Genomic DNA, 23,131 nt, shown 5'->3' on the forward strand with positions numbered 1-23,131 from the left:
ATCAAATGTCAACTCCTTTGGCATTTAAAATTCTTCATGACTCATTGCTTTCCTACCTTTCTAGCCTTTTTACACTTTACTGCACTCAATTTCCTCTATAATCCAGCTATACTAGCCTCCTTGCAGTTTCTCAGAAACAAAACTATATGCATTAACTCTGGCTGTCCCTTCTGCTCAGGATGGCCCATTATTTCCCCCTCTTTATTTCCCTAGCTTCATTTACAATTCATCTCAAAGTGCACCTTCTACAGCAGGTGTTTTCTGGTTCCCTCACCACCCTCAACTGAATTCTTCCCTTTTCAGATTGTCTTTCCTCCCTCCTCTCCCTCTGTCTTACTATCTGTCTTTCTCTCCTTTTTTTCCTCCCTCCTGCCTATTTCTGTCTTTATGTTTCTCTTCCTCCTCACCAAATATTCATCCATCCATCTATTTATGGAGCAGTTATGTGGTTAAGTGGGTAGAATATCAGGTCTGGCCTTAGACACAAGCTGTATGATTCTTCTCAGTTAACCTTATTTGCCTCAATTTCTTTATCTGTAAAATGAGCTGGAGAAGAAAATGTGAAACAACTCCAGTGTCTTTGCCAAGAAAGTCCCAAATGGAATCAGAGAGAGCTGGGCATTGCTGAAACAACCAAACAATAACAAATATTTATTTGCATGTATATTCCTTCAGAATGTGAACAAAAATCTTTTGCCTTTTTATCCCCAGGACCTGGAATATAATAAGTATTTAATAATTTTTTTGACTAACACCAGATCTTCATGATGTCCAGATGATAGAGTAAGGATAGAGTTAGCAACAGAGTAACAACAGGTGAATTTATCCTTGTTACCAAGAGTATTCAGTCTCAAGGATTCCAAGACCCTCTGGAACAAAAGCATAGTTATCTCCTAGCTAGAAGGGACTTTAGAAGGCACCTAGTCAAACTTATTCCCTTTACCTGGGGTAGGAATTGCCTCCATAATAAAAAAAAAGCCTGAAATTCCACTGTACTTCCTTTGCTTTGAGGCCTGCAGATGGCACTGCCTCCTAGAGATTAAGCTCAGTCCAAAGGGCTGGGAAGCTAAAAACGGCCATATTGAGAGCTCGCAAGATAAGTTAGCCAGCCCCAGAAGCTTCCATTGCACTGACCAGTCGAGGGAGGAATCTGCCAACATTTGTTGCCTCAGATTCCTGGCTTTCGAACATTTTCTGTGTCTGGATTTTTACTCCTTCCTTTATCTAATGGAATAAATTCTGCTTGTAATATATTCTGCATATAATAGATACTATATTGTGATACTGTGGAATAAACTCTGGCATTGAGAAAGTAGACTTACTGCCACCTTGCTAGTATGGGCTTTTGTTACCAGTTCCTCGTTATTGTCAGGTCTTCTGGATTCCACACTCTCCTTCCTAACTATACTTCGTACTGCTGCCAGTTTAATCTTCTGTAACCTGGAATTCCTCTGTTCAAAAATATTCCACGGCTTCCTATTTGCCCACCCAATAAAGTTAAAAATAAAAACTCTGCCTGGCATCCAGTGCATTATAATGGCCATGAAGGAGGGTTGCATAAAATTGGCAGACATGGATGGAGAATTATCTCTACTTTCAGTTGATCAGTGAGGTCACTAATCAGTCAATCAATGGCAAGCATTTATTAATAGACTATAAAGAGTCAGGCACTGTACTCACTCCTGCAGAAACAAAGATTAAAAAGGGAATATCTTTCCTTTGAAGAGTTTACAGTTTATTAGAGAAAATATGCACATATAAAAGTACACGGCAGATATGTACAAAACATTCAAAAGATTTTTGAGAGTGAGCTGAGTAAGGTGCTAGAAGCTAGAAGAATCCAGAAAGGTTGAAGGTGGCATCTCAACTGAGTTGTGAAGGATTCTAAGAAACAGGGAAAAAGAAATGCATTTCAGATGTCAGGAGTGGAGGTAGGTAACAGCCAGGGCAAAGGCACAGAGATGAGAACTGGTGGGCCTTGAGTGAAAAAAAACCATTTGGTCAGACCTTGTTGGAGCATTCATACATATACTGTTTGATACAGTATGCCTTTATGGGGCAGGGACAGTGTCTTTAACTGTATCCCATAACCTGGTACATGGTACTGAATATAATAGCAACAACTTAGTAAATGATCGTGGAACCTCTAAAAGAAGGTATCTCTAGCAAGCTTGCCCCTTTTTGTACAAGAAATGGAACTGAAGATTAGACAGCATCTCAGCCTCTGGTTTCTTAAGGATCTCTCTTTTCATATCCTGTCCCTTGTTGTGCTAGTCTCAGATCATAGTTTTGAGCCATGACAGAGGCTGAATGGCCAAGGCTGGAATGTATGGTGTAGCATCTGTCAAAAGGCATTTATTAATCGCTTATTCTATGTGCCAGATAATACAGTTAAGTGCTGGGGATACTCCCCCCCCAAAAAAAAAAACAAAAAAACACGATCCCTGCCTTCAAGCATCATAAATTCGGCAGAACTAGAAGGCTTCTTTAGAGACCATTAAGTCCTAATGCCTCATTTTACAGATTGAGAAACTGAGGCACAAGGAAATTAGGTGATTTGCCCATAGTCTCAGCCCATAAGTGTCTGAGGCAGGATTATAATTCAGGACTTTCTACCTTTTAGTCCAGCACTCTAGCAACCAAGATATGGACTATCTGTATTCAATAATAGATTATTATTGAAAGATGATGTCACAAAAATAACGAAGTCAGAGAGAGGAACAGGTTAGGGGAAAGATAATTCCTGGACATTCTGAGCATGAAGTATAAGTGCAAAATCTAGGTGATTTCTTACTAATCAGTTGGAGATGCATGTTTGGAATTCAGAAGAGAGATTAGTACTAGATATACATATCTGTTACCATTTGAGTAGGGATTATGTTGATGCCACAAGAGCTTGTCAAGGGATTGTGTAAATAGAAGAGAAAAATGTCAGGGGGGGGGAACCTTGGGAAGGAATCCCCATAAAAAAGGAATAAGGAGGAAGATGAGAAGACAGTGAAAGAAATGAAGGAACAAGTAGAAAAAGAAGAAAAGAATCAAGAGTGCATATTCCTCTTGAGCCAAAGAAAGGCAATATATTCAGAAAAGGGAGCAGTTCTGGGAATTGTGCTGCTTTCAATGCAACAGAGATAAAGGTGAATAAAGCCTGGGGAAAAAAGGATTTATTTACCATTACCTCTCCTTACTTAAAGAGCAAATGTATGAAAGAAAGAATGGAAAGAAAGGAAGGAAGGAAGAAAGAAAGAAAGAAAGAAGAGAGGAAGGAAAGAAGGAAAGGAAGGAAGAGAAAAAAAAATTTGCAGTCAGTCAAAGCAGATTCCAACATTGACCATTTCCAAAAGTGTATGTTTCATTCTACATCTTGAACCTATCTCCTCAGTTAGGAGCTGGGTGGCAGGTGCTGAATTTAGGATTTATCATCATTGCATTAATTGGTCTTTCAAAACTACTTTTCTTTATAATATAGTTGTTATTGTATAAATTGGGTGATAGATGATCAAGTAAATCCCAATTTTATTCTAACTAGTATTAATGAGTTAGATATGATTCCATAAAGGTAGTGATTATAAATTCTACATATTAGGCGGCAGAGCTGTGAATTGCAGAGTGTTAGTTTACATGCTTAATAATTGGAAGATAACTAGAGGACCTCTACTCTTGCTTTCTGCTGAGTAGAGGACCAAGCCCAATGTGACAGAAATGACTTAATAATATGGAAAATCTCCCAGTTATTTTTTTAATTTATTATTTTTATTATAGCTTTTTATTGACAGAACATATGCATGGGTAATTTTTCAACGTTGACCCTTGCAAACATTTCTGATCCAATTTTTCCCCTCCTTCCCTCCACCCCCTTCCCGGGATGGCAGTCAGTCTCATACATGTTAAACATGTTAAGGTATATCTTAAATACAATATATGTCTACATATTTATACAGTTCTCTTGTTGCACAAGAAAAATCTAATTTAGAAACGTAAAAATAACCTGGGAAGAAGAAAAAAGCCAAGCAAACAACAACAGAAAGAGTGTAAATGCTACATTGTGGTCCACACTCATTTCTGGATATAGCTGGTTCTTTTCATCACTGATCAATTAGAATTGATTTGGATCATCTCATTGCCAAAGAGGGCCACGTCCATCAGAATTGATCCTTATATAGTATTGTTGTTGAAGTATATAATGATCTCCTGGTCCTGCTCATTTCACTCAGTATCAGTTCCTGTAAGTCTCTCCAGACCTCTCTGAAATCATCCTGTTGGTCATTTCTTACAGAACAATAATATTCCATAACATTCACATACCACATTTATTCAGCCATTCTCCAATTGATGGGCATCCACTCAATTTTCAGTCTCTAGCCACTACAAAAAGATCTGCCACAAACATTTTTGCATATACAGGTCCCTCCCCAGTTATTTTTATTATCCCTCCATTTCTCAACATCCTTCTATTGCCCAACATATGGAGATGACATGGTCACTTGCCCAACAAATGACACTGGAGGAAGGGAGTATCTCAGATTGTGAGGAAGATCTGAAGTCCACTTTATTAGAGGAAGCCATGGATCTTTTAATAAAGTGCTATTGTCTCAGAACTCTGCCTCACTTCCTGCCCCACAATTGTTCTCTGCCTTAGCTCACTTCACTCTGCATCAGTTCTCAAAGGTCTTTCCACTTTTCTCTGAAACATTCCTTTTCATCTTTTTGTGTAATAATATTCCATTACATTCATATACCATGCTTTATTCAGACATTCCCCGTTTGATTGGCGCCTCCTTAGTGTCTGGGTTTTTGTTTGTTTGTTTGTATGTTTTGTTTTTGTTTTTGTTACTGGAATGCTACAAATGATTTTGTACAGGAATCCTTTCCCCTCTTTCTTTGATCCTGTTAGGATATAGGCTTTGATGGGTATGCCCAAAGGGGCACAGTGCCAAATTGTTTTCCAGAATAACTGGACTAATTGATTACTTCACAAACAATTTTGGTTAGTACTCCAACAATCGTCATTTTTCTCTTTTGACATCTTTGTCAATATGATGGATATAATTTATAACCTCAGAGTTAATTGTATTTAATTTGTATTTTTCTGTTTATTAGTGATGTGGAGCTTTTTTTAATATGGTTGATAATAGGTTGGATTTCTCCTTTGAAAACTTTATTCTCTTATCATTTTTCTGTTGGGTAATAATGCTTATTCTTATAAATTTGAGTCATTGCTTTTCATATCTTATGAGACTTTTATTAGAGAAAATTACTGCAGTTTCCCCTCTCCCCAGTTATTTGTTTCCCTTTTAATTTTAACCACATTGGTTTTATTTGTGCAAAACCTTTTCAATTTTACAAAATTGAAATTATCCATTTTATTTTCTTTTATTCTCTCTCTCTTGTTTGCTCACTAACATCCACAGATCCAAAAGGTAATTTTCTCTTTTCTCCTCTAATTTGTTTATGATGTCATCTTTTGTGTCTACATATCATCTTCATTTCTGAATATATTCCTCTGCTAAAAAAGGGTTATCAGAGATTGAAGGAAAAAAAACACACCAAAAGTCATTCAGTAAAACCAGTAAAGATATAAACCACACCTGACAAGTTGCATACCCCTAATTCTCCACCCCTGCAAAAAGGGCAGGCAGGTATGGATGGTGCTAAGGATGGAGAAGGCTTTCTTGATTAAGACATCACTGGGTAGTTTAGAGCAATTTCAGTAGAATCTAGAGACCAGATTTCATGGGATTGAGGAAATAGATTATGAGTAGTAAGGATATAAGATCATCAAGAATTTACATTTTTAGGAAGAGAATAAGAAATGGTACAGACATTTTGTTTCTCTCTAGTGTATTGTGTATTATAATCATGCCTTTTGTCTTATTCCCTTACTAGATTGTGAACTTCATGTGAGCGAGAATATATCTGATCAGCTTTTTGATTCAAAAATTCCATTCATCATTCAATCATTTCAGTCATGTCTGACTCTTCATGATATTATTTGGAGTTTTCTTGGCAAAGATATTGGAGCTTTTTGCCATTTCCTTCTCTAGGTCATTTTGCAGATGAGAAAACTGAGGCAAAGAGGCTTCAGTGACCTGGCCAAGGTCACACAGGGCAGACTTAAATACAGGAAGATGAGCCTTCCCTACTCCAAGCCCAGAGCTCTGGAATCTCACTAATCCCACTAATAGGCATCTGTTCCAAAGAGATTACTCTGATTGCCTTCCAGGATGCCTCCTAGCAGGCTTAAGTCTCCTCTATCTTTATATAACCCTAACTTGACCCACCAACCCCCAAAGTCCTTATCCTATATCTCTTCTCCCTTTCACTGCCAAATGCCTGCATCTCGACAATATCTCTTGCCTGCTCCCTTCCATATGTCTACATGGCTGTCGGCTGTGTGAGGCTCCCATCACCTTTCAACTGAACTGCTATGATAGCCTCTCGTTGGTTGCTCAAATTCCTGTGTCTGCCCTCTACACCTGGTTCTCCATACAGCTGCAAAAATAATCTCTCTAAATCACAGTGTCCAGCACTGTCACTCCTCTGATAGGATGAGATAGAAACTCCCAAGCCTGGTGTATAAGGCCTTCCACAGTCTGGCTCCAGCATACTTTTCCGGCCCTATCTCATATTACTCTCCTTCCCCCATTCTATTTCCCTTTCAAATTGTTCTAACAGATATTTCCTGAACCTGGTATTCCATCTTTATAAAGGAGGCAAAAGAGTAGAGAAAGATCATTGGGATCAGAGGATCTCCTGATGATCTAAATCTTGTTTTTAATACTAATTGTGGGATTTGGGGCAAACCACTGGGTCTTAATTTCCTCATCTGTAAGAGGAAGGGATTGGATTAGGTGGCCTTGACAGTCCTTGCCAGCTTTAAGTCTGCTATCCTATGGATCTGCTAACTTTTCTACATGACAGCTTTCAAATACTCAAGGGACAAAATTTAGATTTCCCTCTTTCCCTCACCTAGTAAGTCCCATGTTCATGTCTGGCCCTTTTCCAGAACATGACAGGAGTGCACTGAGTGCTATGGCTGCAAGACCTACTTAATTTTTCCTTGGTTTTCTACTAGCTCCATGGGGTAAACAACATTTATCTAGGCCCCCATAACCAAGTTGTTTTGGCCCTGCACCAGATAATGTCCATCTTGGTGAAGATCATACCCCTCCAGTGGGTGGTAGACCGCAGGCTCCTATTCCATCTTCAGTTGCTTCCAACTCCTCCTCTCTTGGTCTTTCTAGTCATTTCCCTTCTATATTTGAACCTTATCGATTCCTCTTTCTTTTCCTACCCCCAATCCTTCCTCTTGACCAATAAAGTCTTTTAATCTCAAAGCTGCCTATAGGAGTATAGGTATATGGACATGTCCAATGAGGGTTGGAACTTGAATTAATCTTGAAGGAGAAAAAACTGAGGTATGGAATGAGGAAAGGCTAGAAAGGCAAGAAATAAACATTATTAATAATGTCTTTTATTAACAATTAACAATAGACAATATTAACTGTGAGCCAGGCACTGTGCTAAATACTGGGGATACAATACAAACAAGAAGAAAGAGTTCCTGCCTTTGAAGAGCTTACTTTCTAATGAGGGAAGAAAAGACATAAAAGGAAGCCGAAAATCAAGGGGCAGAAAGTGACCACTAATCTAAAGGTGAAGACACAGAGGGAATTATGTGGAATCATAAGAACTACAAAAGTTCTTGGAACATTTTGTCTAAACTCTACATTTTATAAAGAAGAGAATGGTTTTGATCAATGTCACCCAGGAAATAAGGAGAAAAGCCAAGATTCTAACTCAAGCCCTCTGACTCTGAATCCAAAATTTTTTCTACTATACCCTTCAGCCTTTCTTGCTTAACCCTGGGGCTATTTACACTGCTTATTGCCACCTATTTTGCTCTGTATCGTGAATGGTACCTTCTTCATCCAAGATTTCAGGTCCAAGGGGAGCAAGGGAGCAATGACTGCCCCATCCCAACACCAACCTCTAGCTTCTTACCCAAGGAAAAGAATTAGAGCAGCTTGAGGAGAGTGCAAACTTGTTAGTGAGTTCCCACACCAAAAAAGCTAGAAGATGAAGTAAAATGGGAAATCTCTCAATTGGCAGCTTGTGATAAGAAGTTTGTCTTTAAGATGCCCTTGTATCTTTTTTTAATCCAGATGATGTAATGCCATAGTAGAATTCTGGGAATATTGGTGACTATCTTGGAGGAAAATTGAATTTAATGAGTTTTTATTAGTAACATACTCTGTGGCAGGCACCGTGCTAGCTGATTCTTTGCTGTTCAGTCATGTCCAACTCTTGATGACCCCATTTGGGGTTTTCTTGGCAAAGATACTGGAGTGGTTTGTCAGCTCATTTTATAGATGAGGAACTGAGGCAGACAGGGTTAAGTGACTTGCTCAGAATCACACAGCTAGTAAATGTTTGAAGCCATATTTGAACTCTAGTCTTCCTGAATCATGGTCTGGCACTCTTTCTATGGGACCCCATGCTAGCTGTTAGAGAGGCAAATAATACACAAGCAAAGTACTCCCTTGTCTCCAAGAGTTTACATTCTTTTAGAGGGAAATATGTACACATATATATAAATACAGAATATATGCAAAGCAAGTATAATACAGTTTGGTGAAGGAAGCATGAACAACTGAGAAAGCATCTAGGAAGTGACTGGAGCTGAGGCTTGAAAGGGGCTATTCCAAAAGGTGATGAGGTGAGAGAGCATCCAGGTAGTGTGGACAAATGTATAGACTTGGGAGATCAATTTTTATGTGTGGGAAACATATGTATGACTGCCCATGTATAACCTATATGAAACTGTTTGTCTTCTCAGTGAAAAGGGAGGGGAAGAGAGAGAACTTGAAACTCACAATTTTAAAAATGAATATTAAAATTATTTGTACATGAAATTGGGATTATTTTTAAGGAGAAAGGTTTATTTTCTTATCTCTTCTTAGAGTTGGGATTCATCATTATAATCAAAGAGGATTTGGCTTTATGTTGTTGGCTTCACTTATATTTTTGTAGTCATTGGATATGTTTTTTATTTTTTATTAAAGCTTTTATTATTTATTTTTATTTATTCTTTTTATTAAAGCTTTTTATTTTTCAAAACATATGGACAAAACTTCAACATAAGCTTTTGCAAAAATCTGCGTTCCAATTTCCCCCCCTGCCCTCATGCCCTCCCCTAGATGGCAAGTAGTCCAATATATGTTAAACATGCTAGAAATGTTAAATCTAATATATGTATACATATTTATATAATTATCGTGCTGCACAAGAAAAAAAGAGAAGCCAAATAAAATGCAAGCAAATAACAAAAAGTGAAAATGCCATGTTGTGAACTACAATCATTTCCCATAGTTCTCTCTCTCTAGGTGTAGCTGATTCTCTTCATGACTGAACAATTGGAACTGATTTGAATCATCTCATTGTTGGAAAGAACCACGTCCGTCAGAATTGATCATTGTATAAGCTTGTTGCCATGTACAATGATCTCTTGGTCCTGCTCATTTCACTCAGCATCAGTTCATATAAGTCTCTCCAGGCCTTTCTGAAATCGTCCTATTGATCGTTTCTTGCAGAACAATAATATTCCATAACATTCATATACCACAATTTATTCAGCCATTGTCTAACTGATGGGCATCCACTCAATTTCCAGTTAATTGACACTACAAAAAGGGCTGCAACAAACATTTTTGCACATGTGGGTCCCTTTTCATTGGATATATATATATATATATATATATATATATATATATATATATATATATATATATATATATATATATTTTTTTTTTTTTTTTTAAATTTTGCTTTAGCTAGCATCAGTTCATTTAAAACTTCTGATGGTTTCTGAATTCCTTATGTTCATTCATTATCTTTTATAATGCAATGATATCCTCTTATATTCACATACCACATGTCAATAGGGTTAAAGGGTACTTCTAACAGGGTAGTACTATTTTCATGAGCAATTCTAAATTGTTTGCCAGAATAGTTGAATCAATTAACAAATCCTCTACCAACAATTCATTAAGTCTTAAGTAACATCTAAAATATCATTTAGGTATAAAGTACAAATCCTGATCAGAGTACAAATTTGACCTCAGACACTTACTGGCTATGTGATCATGGGCAAGTCATTTAACTCTATTTGCCTTAGTTTCCTCATCTGTAAAATGAGCGAAGAAGTTAATGGCAAACTAATCTAGTATCTTTGACAAGAAAACCCCAAATGGGGTCAGAAATGATTGAGCAACAACAACGACATTATTTTAAATACAAGAAGGTCAGTGAAGCAAGAATGATTTATTTGCCAAAAGGATAAATTCAGTGGAATAGGTACAGAAAATGGAGATTTCTAACTATATTGGGGACATGATACAAAGGCTGTGGCAGCATTGTGTTCCTTGTGAAAGACTAATACTTAGAGCTTTCATTATCCCAAAGTGTTGGTTTTATCTTCTGAAATTGGCTATTAGTAAGAAAAATTGCTCCTGACTAATAACTAAGATAACAAGTTTAAGTAGAATTGTCCATGACTTATTAACAAATCCTTTCTCTCTTGGCCTCAGGATGTGGATCTGAGATGTGGATGTTTTTTAATTTTCCCTTGAAAAATTGTATTCATGAATCATAAAACAGAATATTAGAGTTGGAACCTTAGAGATCAAACCAACTCATTCATTTTCAAGAGGAAATTGAGAACTAGAGATATGGAAATGACCTGCAAGAGATTGCACAGCCAATCAGGAGCAGATCAGGGAGGGATTTGAACTTTACTCTTCTGGAGCCCAACCCCCAGTGACTCTCACACCCCCTCCTCTGACTGCAAAAGTAGAAAGTCCCACTTGGCAATAAATTCACTTTTATGAAAGCTGCCTTGAGTTAAGTGGTCTTGTATCTCACTTTTAGGAGAGTAATAGCCCAGAGCTGCCAGGGAAACCTCATCTTTCGGAGAAGGCTGCTTCCATCAGGCAAGTCCAGACCAAGCCATAGCTATACCACTAAAATTCATTGACCATGTAGAAAGCCTTATAAATGGAACTTGGTGTTCTGTGTGTGAAACAGGAAAGAGGAAAATGGAAGAGAGATTATGCCCACCTGACTTTAGGAATAAAGCAGGTTGTTAAGTGCAGTTCAGATGAAAACTTTTTTTTTTTTTAAATAAACTTGTGCATTTTTTTCAAGAACACGCATGGACTTTCCCAATGGATATACTTGGATTAGTCGTGGAGAGTGAGGCAACCAGGAAAAAAAGTGGCCTGGAAGTGGCCTAGATGAAGTGGGATGCTTTATCATCATCATCATCATCATCATCATCATCATCATCCATTTACTGTGCACCTACTGTGTACCAGGCACTGTGCTAAGCACTGGGGATACAAAGACAGGCAAGGCCTCAAGGTGCTCATAGTCTTATGGAGAGACAATATGCCAATAACTATATACATACATTATAATGTATGTATATGACTATTAGCATATTTGTGCATATATATATATATGTGTGTGTGTGTGTGCAGTTTGAAAGATGGAGGGACATAGGAAGGGTCAGAGTAGAATAAAGCTGGACAAATAGTCATAGGTTGGTCTCCCAATGTAGGAAAAGGACCCTGGATTTGAGTGTCTAAGATGATAGGGAGTGAGGTAAATGGTATTCAAAGAGATGACTGACAATGTAAACAAGGATGGATTGAGGAGAAACAACGCAGAGAAGATTCAATAGCATGTGAAACCTAAGGGGAAGGGGAGCAAGGGAGAGGGAGGGTTCAATCCTGGTTGCCTGATCATAGCCCACAAGGGCTGGCTTCAGTCCCCTTCCACTTGTTGTAATCCCTTTCAGAGTCTCCCTAATGAGTAGTCTTTCAACCTCTACTAAAACACCTCTAGTTTTGGGGAAATCACTATAAATAATACAACCCTTTAAGCAATTCTGACTGTTACTCTTTGTTTACATGGTGCTGAAAGCTTTCTTGTAGCAATTTCCCCCTACACACCAGTCCTGCTCTCTGGGGTCAACTGGCCTGAATTTAATCCTGCTTTTTCCCATGGCATCTTTCAGATACTCTGTAACAATGATGTTCTCTTTAGTCTTTTTCTCAAGCTAAGCAGCCACCTGCCCTTTTTTTTGGGGGGGGTCTCAATGCTAGTCTGTTTTTTGTTCTTTTTCTAACTCCCCTTGAATCTAGATCCAGAGTCAGAAAACCAGCATTCAAATACCTTCACTGACATTATCTCTGTGATCTCGAAATGGTCACTAAACTCACTGGGACTGAGTTTCTTCATCTGCACAGGATTGGATCAAATGACCTCTGAACTTGCTTCTACCTCTGGACCTGTAGCCTTACAATCCTTCCCCTTATAAGCTTTCTGCCCCTAAGACTATGGTGGGGTCTGTAATAAGAGTGAGCCCCAAATATGCTGTGAGGGCTGTCTGCATATGATTAGGCAGGAGGAAAAATAGACATCTCTAGCCTCTTGTTTCCCCACCCTTCTTCAAGGAAGATTTTAATTCCTTCCAGGAGGGGAAGACAAAAGTTGGAACCAGAAGCCACCATTCTCTTCTCTTCAAAGAGAAGGAATACCAGACTAGAATTATATCTGCTCCCTTAAATTTTGTTCATCTAAGAGATGTGATTCATTTTTATCTAGCTTCTGATCACTTTACCATCATTATTATGGGAATGGAGAAATTCAAGTTCTATATCCAAGGCTGACCCTTTTCCCCACAAATATCAATTCCACAATGAATACACATAAAGAATAATAAAGAAACCCTTTTTATCCAAATAGGACAACAGAAATTAGAGAAAGTGTACTGGAGAATATACCAGATAAAGTAGAGTAAAAGAGCTTTTCTTTCATTGGGAGTGAGATAATAAAGCTCAACCAAGAAAAAGTCCTAGATCTAAACTAAGGGGAAACTCCCCATAGTCTCTGTTGTAGCAAGCTGGGAATGGGAACATTTTTGGGGACTTCTGACTTCTCTCAGACTTCCTTTTCATTCTGCAACCTGAGGTGGGAGTGGCCTATTGCATCTTCTCTTCTCCAAGCTGGAAGCCAGATCCATCGGAAGAGACTGACCTTTTGAAGAGTCCTGAAGATTGAAGAAGGCTGGTGCTCTCCCACTCTGATCAGCTCCTTCCAGCCCCTCACTCAGGGCAGGGCCTTCATCTTCACCAGTAAGGAGAATCCCATGTGGATAGGCTTCAGGTCAGGAGTTATACTTCTTACCTACCCTACCTCTTCTCACCCACCCCCGAGCTTTCCCATTCTCTTGCTGGGGAGGAAGGAAGATTCAAAGGAAGCCTGAGAAGGAAGTTATTAGATTTTCTTCCAGAGACATTTGCTGGAGCCAGAGGTGGGTAATCTAGATTTCTAATGCTAGAGCTCCCTTACTGAACATCAGAAATGACCGACCCTTCATTGTGCATTTGGTTAAGCCAAAGCTCAGAGAAGGTGGGGGTACAACGAGCTCACAGTGGCTGGGACTTGAATTTCCAGTCTCCTAGTTCCTTCCACTACCAAACCTCCTCTTTCCCTTAGATTGTTGGTGGAGCCAAGACAGGAGCTGGGGACTCACCAGGACTCACCTTTGGCAGTCCCAAGGCACCCTCCATCTCTGTGCCCACTGCTGGACAGTGGACAGAGGTGAGGGCTTCCCTCCAGCCAGAGGCCTAACCTAAGCTCACTAATGCACATAAACATATTTTACATGTAAACTGGCCAATTAAGAAGGCAAATGTTTTAAAACATGAGGATTTATTGGCATAAAATTTGCCATCTATCAACACTGCATAAACAGTTCTGCATAAAAAGCCATCTGGAAAGGAGCCGTTTATCATGTTTATTCAGTTACAAGTTGGTGGTTTGGAATTGGTGCCTGGCTCATTAGCTGTGAGGACAGAGACGCCCTGTGTGGCTTGCAGACCCGCGTGGGTGGCAGTGCGTGGGTGCTTTGCCAAGGGGAACTGGGGAGGGGGACCCTGTGTGCCTCTGTGTGCACAGTGCCTGCTTGTGAAGGGGTACAGGTCTATGGAAGCCCTGTGCTCCTCCGCTCCCTTCCTCTCTCCCTCCACCCCTCTTCTGGACCCTCCCAGTCCTGTGTCTGTCTTCCCTTTGAGATCCTATTCATACTCTGCTGTGGATTACAATGCTGGGTCTCTGAATAGAAAGAAGGCAAGGATAAAGTTATATCTCCTTCCCTCCCACCCCCCTCGCCCAGTACAAGGCCTTGTACAGAATAGGTATTTTATAGATGCTTATGGAAGGAATGAGTGAATGTAGGTATTTGTATATATTTGTGTGTTTATCCCATATCCAGTGTTTGCAATTAATTAATTAGAAAATATTTATTAAACCATTTCTATGTACTGGGCCATTTTCTAGACCCTGGGAATACAAAGAAAAAAATTAAGCAATCCTTGCTCTCAATAGCTTACATTCTATCAAAGAACTCAAAACACCCAATCCAATAAACATATATTAAATACCAGGTCCTGTGCTAAACCCTGAGGATAAAACAAATAAAAAGGCCAGTCACTGCCCTAAAGGAGCTTTCAATTTAAAGGGCTATCATGTCCTTTAGATCATATGTATGTATGTATGCATATATATATATATATATATATATGTATGCATGTATGTATGCAGATTGGCCAGAACAATTATATACAGATAAGTAAAAAAAAAAAATGGAAATTAGTTGAATATGTGGTATTTGACAGGTCACTAGCAGATCTGGGGAAGGCGAGCAGGCTTTGGCAGGAAGAAGGTACTTAAGTGGTATCCTGAAGGAATTGAGGGATTCTTTGAGATGGAGGTGAAGAGGTAGGGCATCCCAGGCATAAGGGGCAGCCAGGATAAAGGCATGAAAAAGGGAGATGGATGCCATGTGTGGGGAATAGAGAGAAGGACAATTGGCTGAATTTGGGAGTTCAGGAAAGGGAGTATATATAATGATACTGATAATCACACCTTGGCTGAAGCCAAATTGCGAAGGCTTTAAAAGTGAAGTTCATATTCTATCCTAGAGGCAACAAGGAGCCAGTGAAATTTAGTGACTGGGAAAAGAGTGACAAAGTCAGATCTATGCTTAAGAAAAATCACTTTGTTAATTGTTTAGAGGATGTTATTAGCTGTCTGACTTTCAGCAAACTACTTATTTCAATCCAATTTAGCACAGTAGAGTGGAAAGAACACTGAATCTGGAATCAGGGTTTTAAACCAGGATTCAAATTCCACCTCTTACATACTTAATGCATGTGACTTTGGACAAGTTATTTATTGTCCCCAGCCCACAGTTTCCTCATTTATGAAATGAGATGATTAAAACAGATAATCTCTCAGGTCCCTTCTAGATCTATGATCCTGTAAGACCTAATTCAATTCATTTCAGTACATACTTAGCATCTACTAAGTGGTGGGTACTGTGCTAGTATCTAGCGTACAAAAACAAAAACAAAACAGTATCTGTCCCCCAGGAGCTTATATTCTACTGGAGAAAAATATCATATATACATGTAAATAAAATATATGTACACAACATGAAAACGTGGTAAATTGATGAGTTGTTGGCAAGGGAGAGGGCTAACTAGTAGAATTAAGGAAAGGAATTAATATATAGTTAAGAGTTCAGCAATGGGGGACAGAACCTATTGGATAGCATTTAGGTGGAATGTGGAATGTGGAATGTCCTGTTCAGGGAACATCAGGGAAGCCAGTTTGTCTGAAATAGTAATCTAGAGTAGTGCATGCCTCAGGTTCCTTATCTGTCAGATGAAGACAATAATACCTGCAGCACCTTCTTTACAGGGTTGTTGTGAGGATCAAGCCTTTAGCAAATCTTAAAGCATTATGCAAATATAAACTATCATTATTGTTAGTGCTAATATGCTGGTTATTTGTACATAGACAACAGATTCAAGATTGACTCCCACATCAGTAATAATCATTTCCTGTCAAAATATAATTTTATTATTATTTTTTTTTTTGCTGATACAATTGGGGTTAAATGACTTGCCCAGGGTCACACAGATAGGAAGTATTAAGTGTCTGAGGTTAGATTTGAACTCAGGTCCTCCTGACTTCAGGGCTGGTGCTCTATCCACTGAGCCACCTAGCTGCCCCCCAAAATATAATTAATTTCCATTTTTGTGATGTTCATTCAGTGTTTGCTATATCTAGAACCTCACCTTCCTTTTTCAAAGTGATAGCACAGGTATAGGGTTTCTTTGTAGCCTACAAATTTCTGAACTCATATTTTTACTGCTTAAACTTTAAAAAATCCTTTTCTTTTATATTTTTAACTTCTCTCATATATTTCCACCTTTGCATTAAACTCACCAGATATCAAAATGTATATTGGTTTCATCTGAAGGATCCTATCAAATTCTTTATAGAGTTTGTCTCCCTCCTCATCCTTAGTGACAGATGTCATTCTGCAGTCATTTGCATTATGGGCTTTTTGTAAATACTTACCACGAACAATATGATATAACACAAGATAACCAAATGTTCCATGAAATTGTGTTTCTTTTGGCCTTTGGGCATGCAATAAAACCCATGCTTCTTACTTCTCCCTTTGCTTCTTCAAAGTCCCTACAAACCATGCTTCCATTGGGCTTATCTTCCCTGTCTTCTGATTTTGATTATATTGAGAATGTGAAGATAATACAATTAAGTTTCTCTATTAGCATGCCCAATCTTTGTCAAGGATTTTACACAAAGTGAGAGTAGAAAGTACCAAAAGCCAAGTGAATGTTTAAAGATTGCCTAAGAATTATATGACCCTTAGATCCCCTTTGGTGATATTCCACCACTGCCACTGCAGGAAGAAAACAGGGCCATACAAGATTGAGGTCATTTTGTATTTTGCTTTGTTTAGCCAGTTGCCCCAGTCAGAGAATTCACCACCAAGCATCTTGCTTACGGGTTCTGTGATTCTGTGTATATAACTGGAGTTCCAGTTAGAGGAGTCTGTAGTTCTCAACATTTCTCCTATGCTACTTTCATCTTAGAGTAAAGATCAAAATTAATACAAAATTGGGAGAAATAATAACAATGACTATAATATATGAAATGCAATTAAAACTACTCTCACATGACCTATCAAGAGAAGTTATTGATTAGGCAGCTAGGTGGTTCAATGGATACAGTCCCTGGTATAGAGCCAAGAAGGCTCCTCTTCCTGAGTTCAAATTTGGCCTCAGACACTGGCTGTGTGACCCTGGTTTGCCTCAGTTTCTTCATCTGTAAAATTAGCTAGAGAAGGAAATGGCAAACTATTCCAGTTATCTCTGCCAATATACCCCAAATGTGGTCATGAAGACTCACAAATGACAGAAAACAAATAAACAATAACATTGATGCCTAGAAATGAATGGGAGGAAAAATATCAACACAGATTATAATAGTTTCATGGTTAAGTAATGTAAATTAATTGCCATAATGAGATACCCCAAAGAGTCTAAAAATCACCTTAATCTACAAACTGCTACTTTAGAATTGGAACTCATTTGTAAAGTCTTATGGAGAAAGATGGTGGATGATTATGAGCAGTTATCACCTCATGATTAGTATTAGAGGGGAAAACCAGTTTAACAAAAGCTTGGCAAAAGGCACAAGCAAAGTCATTCTGAGAGCATTTAAGAAGGAACCTTGGAGGACAATAGACAAAGCAGAGACAGGAAAGTACAAACTCTTTTTTTTAATTTATTTTTTATTAAAGCTTTTTAATTAATTTAATTAATCTTTTTAATTTTCAAAACATATGCAAGGATAATTTTTCATCATTAACCCTTGCAAAACCTTGTGTTCCAATTTTTCCTCCCACCTCCTCCCCTAGGTGGCAAGTAATCCAATATATGTTAAATATGTAAAAATATATGTTAAAGCCAATATATTCATACATATTCCTACAATTACCTTGCTGTACAAGAAAAATCAAATCAAAAAGAAAAAATGAGAAATAAAACAAAATGCAAGCAAACAACAACAACAAAAAGAGTGAAAATGCTATGTTGTGATCCACACTCAGTTCCCACAGTCCTCTGGGTGTAGATGGCTCTCTTCATCACAAGATCGCTGGGACTAGCCTGAATCATTTCATTATTGAAAAGAACCATGCCCATCAGAATAGTTCATTGTATAATCTTCTTGTTGCCATATATAAGGATTCCCTTTTAATGCTCAGTTCATGTAAGTCTCTCCAGGCTTCTCTGAAATCATCCTGCTGATTATTTCTAATAGAACAATAATATTCCATAGCATTCATATACCTTAACTTATTCAATCATTCTCCAGTTGATGGATATCCACTAAGTTTCTAGTTTCTTGCCACTACGAAAAAAGCTGCCAAAAACCTTTTTACACCTGTGTGGGTTCCTTTCCCTCCTTTGTGATCTCTTTAGCATATAGGCCAGTAGAAGCACTGCTGGATCAAAAGGTATGCACATTTTGATAACCCTTTGGACAGAGTTACAAATTTCTCTCCAGAAGGGTTGGATTAGTTCACAACTCCACCACTAATGTATTAGTGCCCCACTTTTCCACATCTCCTCCAACATTCATCATTATCTTTTCCTGTCATCTTAGACAATTTGAGAGGTGTGTAGGGGTATCTCAGAGTTGCCTTAATTTGCATTTCTCTGATCAGTAGTGATTTAGAACACCTTTTCATATGACTAGAAATGGTTTTAATTTCTTCATCTGAAAATTGTTTAGAACAAACTCTTTACCACCAAGTTGAGTGGTAGACTCCCATATCATAGTCCTAGATTTGCTTATGAAAGAAATGGAAATAGCACAGAAGAAAACAGAGGACAAAATAAAAAGGATAGGGAAAGAGAATAAGCATTTTCAAAGAGCCTACTATGTTCTAGACATTCCACTAAGTATTTTTTTTCTTTCAAATTTTATCTGATTTGATAAATTCCCTGAAAGGTGGATGCTATCATTATTCCCATTTTACAGTTGAAGAAACTGAGGCAAAGGGTAAATGACTTGCCTAGGAACACATAGCTAATGTGTATCTAAAGCTAAATGTGAATCCAGGTCTTCCTATCTCCAAGTCCAGAACATTATGTTGTACTACCAACATATATAAGAGCAAATTACCTCTGGGCAAAAGATGGAAAAAGGAGCTGGACTGGACCAAATGTATACAGAGAAGGTTTGTGCTTAAGATAGCAAAGTTTTAAAAAATTTAAGGGATCAATTTTCAAGATATTTTAAAGGGAGAAGATAGAAGAGGCAAAGTTAACCAGATTGGTGATGGTGGTAGCGGTGGTGGTGGTGGTGGAGTGTTAATAAATATGTATATAATACTTATACTTTTTATACATATTATCTGATTTGATCCTTACAGCAACACTGTGAAGTAGATACTGTTATTATCCCCATTTTACAATTGAGGAAACTGAGGCAAACAAACATTAAGTGACTTGCCTAAGATCATTCAGCCTAATAATTATTTTAGACTGGATTTGAACTCAAGGTTTCCTGACTCCTCAGACCAACATTTGATCCACATGCCATATGAAATTTTCATGACTATTTTACATATGTCATTTAGGGGTATTTTTGATGAGAATATTGGAAATTAGCAGACATACTGTCACAAGTGATAATACACATCAGGCCACATTTTTATTATTCTTTAACTCACTAAAAGATGCAGAGAATTATTGTTTATTGTTAATAGACCATAAAAAATCGCTTGATTCAAATATTATCTTAAAGTCTTTTATTTAATCTGAGTCTCACATAGAGTGGCTTTCCTGTGACAAATTCATGGACAAGTAAAGTATGATTGGAATATTAATTATGCTGAGATATATTCTTCATTTTTCATATGCACTGTAGCTTCAAAACTATAAATTTTATTAATAATAATTCTAGCTCACATTTCTATATTGCTTTAAGGTTCACAAAGCATTTTCCTCTTAGCAGGAGGCAGGTATTATTATTTCCATTTTACAGTAAGAATTCTGAGCACTGGTATAGAAATGGGACTTGTATGCATCTTTACACTATTAAATATTAGAGCAGGGACTCAAACCTTCTAGCTATAAGATTCTTTTCACTGTGAAGCAAAAACTCCTTCCATAATCTCCCTTTATTGAGGGCTCAAAATCCCATCATTTCTTTATTTGCCATTAGCAGTTCTGCTTAGTGTCAACTCTACTTGATGCTCTCCAGCAAAGGGTCCCCTCCTTAATTTGATCTTCCTTTTGTATATTGTCCTTTCCCCTTAGATTGAGGACAGAGATTATCTTTCGTTTTCTTATTTGTATCCTTCATGATTAACACAGTGTCTGGCACATAGTAGGCATTTAATAAATATTTTTGTATCTCATATATTGTATCTCTATGGTTTTTACTCAAGATGAAGAATTTGATACATTGCAACCAACCATCATAGTCATATGATGGCTAGACCACAGTGATAGTCTAGGACCACAGTAAAGTAGCCAGAACTCATAAAGGGAAGGACTGACCAATTAGATGACTAAAAAAAATTAGGTGAACTTAATTGGGACAGACAGATAAACGAGATGTCAATGCCCTACCTGAGGTGAATAGCACTGGAGTAAGACCATAAAAGTCTGCATTCATTTTGCCACTGATTACAATGTATCATTTGGGGCAAGTTATTTCTTCTCTCTGGACCCCATATTCTCATTGGTAAAAGAAAAATTAGGGCAGCTAGGTAGTGCAGTGGATAGAGTACTGGGCTTGGAATCAGAAAGACTCCTCTTCCTTAGTTCAAATTACTTGCTAGCTATTAGCTATCTGATGCTGAACAAGTCACTTAACCCTGTTTGCCTCAGTTTCCTCATCTATAAAATGAGTTGGAGAAGGAAATGGCAAAAACTCCAATCCTTTGTCAAGAAAATCCCAAAATAAGGTCACAAAGAGACACATATTACTGAAATGACCAGACAACAACAAAAAAGAGGAATTATCTTTGCTCTGCCTCTATTTCAGGGTTGTAGTGACGAATTCGTAAAACTTTGTAAAACTTTTGTAAATTTTGTAAAGCTTTGTAAAATTTTTTTACAAATTTTTGTAAAATTTGTAAAGCTTTGTAAAACTTAAAGAACATCAGAAATGATGGAAGTGGATATCTTCAACATAAAGAGGATCCAACTCACTTCCAGCTGATCAATGATGGACAGAAATAACTACACCCAGAGAAGGAACACTGGGAAGTGAATGTAAATTGTTAGCACTACTGTCTATCTACCCAGGTTACTTATACCTTCGGAATCTAATACTTAATGTGCAACAAGAAAATGGTATTTACACACATATATTGTATCTAGGTTATACTGTAACACATGTAAAATGTATGGGATTGCCTGTCATCAAGGGGAGGGAGTAGAGGGAGGGGGGATAATTAGGAAAAATGAATACAAGGAATAATATTATAAAAAAAATTACTCATGCATATATACTGTGGAAAAAATTCTAAATAAAATAAAATTTTAAAAAAGAACTGAAAAAAAAGAACATCAGAAATATGCAATATTATTGTTCTTTCTTCATAACTTTTTTCAAAATCATGACTTTAGAGTCTGAAATTGAGTCCTCAGTGGCAGCTTGACATAGTGGATACAGCACTGGACTGGAGTCTAGAAGATTCAAGTTGAATATTAACTAAGATGCTTATCAGAGCTGTGTGACCCTGGGCAAGTCTCTTAATGTCTCAAAGACTTGGTTTCCTCATCTGAGAAGTGGGAATAATAATTTGCATTTCTCATTGAACACAATTCATGGGATAGAGAAGCTATCAAGTAATAAGTGTCTCACCCATAGGCTAGGAATCTTAGCAGTTTTTTTAATTGGTCCAAAGTGACAAGCAAGACAAGCAATTGGTGGTGAGAAACTAGAAGCCTGATAAAATCAAAGAAATTTCCCCTGGACTAGTAGATGGTTGGCTATTGTCCTTTGTTCTGGAAAAGGCCCAAAATCACTATGTTGGAGCCAAAGTACGGTGTGTCAGACTGGCTAATCAGACCAATTTGAGCTCAGAAGGCTCTACTAAAGGTTGAGCACAAATATTCCATGTAAACATTTGGAATGAAGATGTCTTCAAATTTACATATATTGTATTTCTTTTGAGCTACTTGAATTCCACTTGCTCTTTCTTTGATGTGGGCATCCTATGCTGAGAAGCCTTGGACTAGCATCTCCCATGTCTCACAGTCAACTCCAAAGTTCTTCAGAGAGATTTTGAGGAAAATCTCTTATATCTCTTATATCTCTTCTTCCAATCTCCATGTAAACTCTCCATAAAAAAATTTTTTAAAGACATATGTGCATTTGAATAACATGGCCAGTGCATCGAAGTTGTGCTCTCTGAAATAGAGTTTGAATGTTTGGTAGTTGAACTTAAGAAAGAACCTCAGTGTCTGGTACCTTATCTTGCCAGGTGATCTTTAGAATCTTCATAAAACATTTCAAATTGAAGCGACTCAGTTTCCTGGCATAAATGCTAGTACACTCTAGATTTCACAGACATACAACAAGGAGGTCAGCACAAGAGTCTAGACCTTTACTTAGGCAAGAAGTCTAATAACTCCTCTCTCCTACACTTTCCCTTGGATCCTCTCAAACACTGAGCTAGGTCTGGCAATGCATGCATGAGGTTTTATGAAAGGAAAGTCTTCCACAGAGAACTTTTATTGGGAGATAGACTTCAGTTTCTTTCCTCTCACCTCATACATTTTGCCTCATAATATAAAAGGAGGCACATCCCCCTTATATAGGCTACAAGTGGGAACCTTTCCTTAACTTTCCTTACATATGGGAGAGAAATCTTCCCTTATTTCTATACTATATTAAATAATCTTTATATGCATACATTCAAATATACAGATATTCATATATGCTGGATCTATGATTTCACTGATAGAAGGTATTCTCAATAAAGAAACTTCTACCACTTGCTCTACAACTCAAGAGTTTGAGAAAGTCACCTGGGACACTGAGATTAGGATGTAAGTGACTTACTTAGGGTCACACTATGAATATGTGTCAGAGGCAGGAATTAAACCCAGATTTTCCCAACTCTTAGGCCTCGCTGTCTCTTCTCTACACCAACCTGATA

Source organism: Sminthopsis crassicaudata, chromosome 2 (genome assembly GCF_048593235.1).
Source record: "Sminthopsis crassicaudata isolate SCR6 chromosome 2, ASM4859323v1, whole genome shotgun sequence".
NCBI lineage: Eukaryota > Metazoa > Chordata > Mammalia > Dasyuromorphia > Dasyuridae > Sminthopsis > Sminthopsis crassicaudata.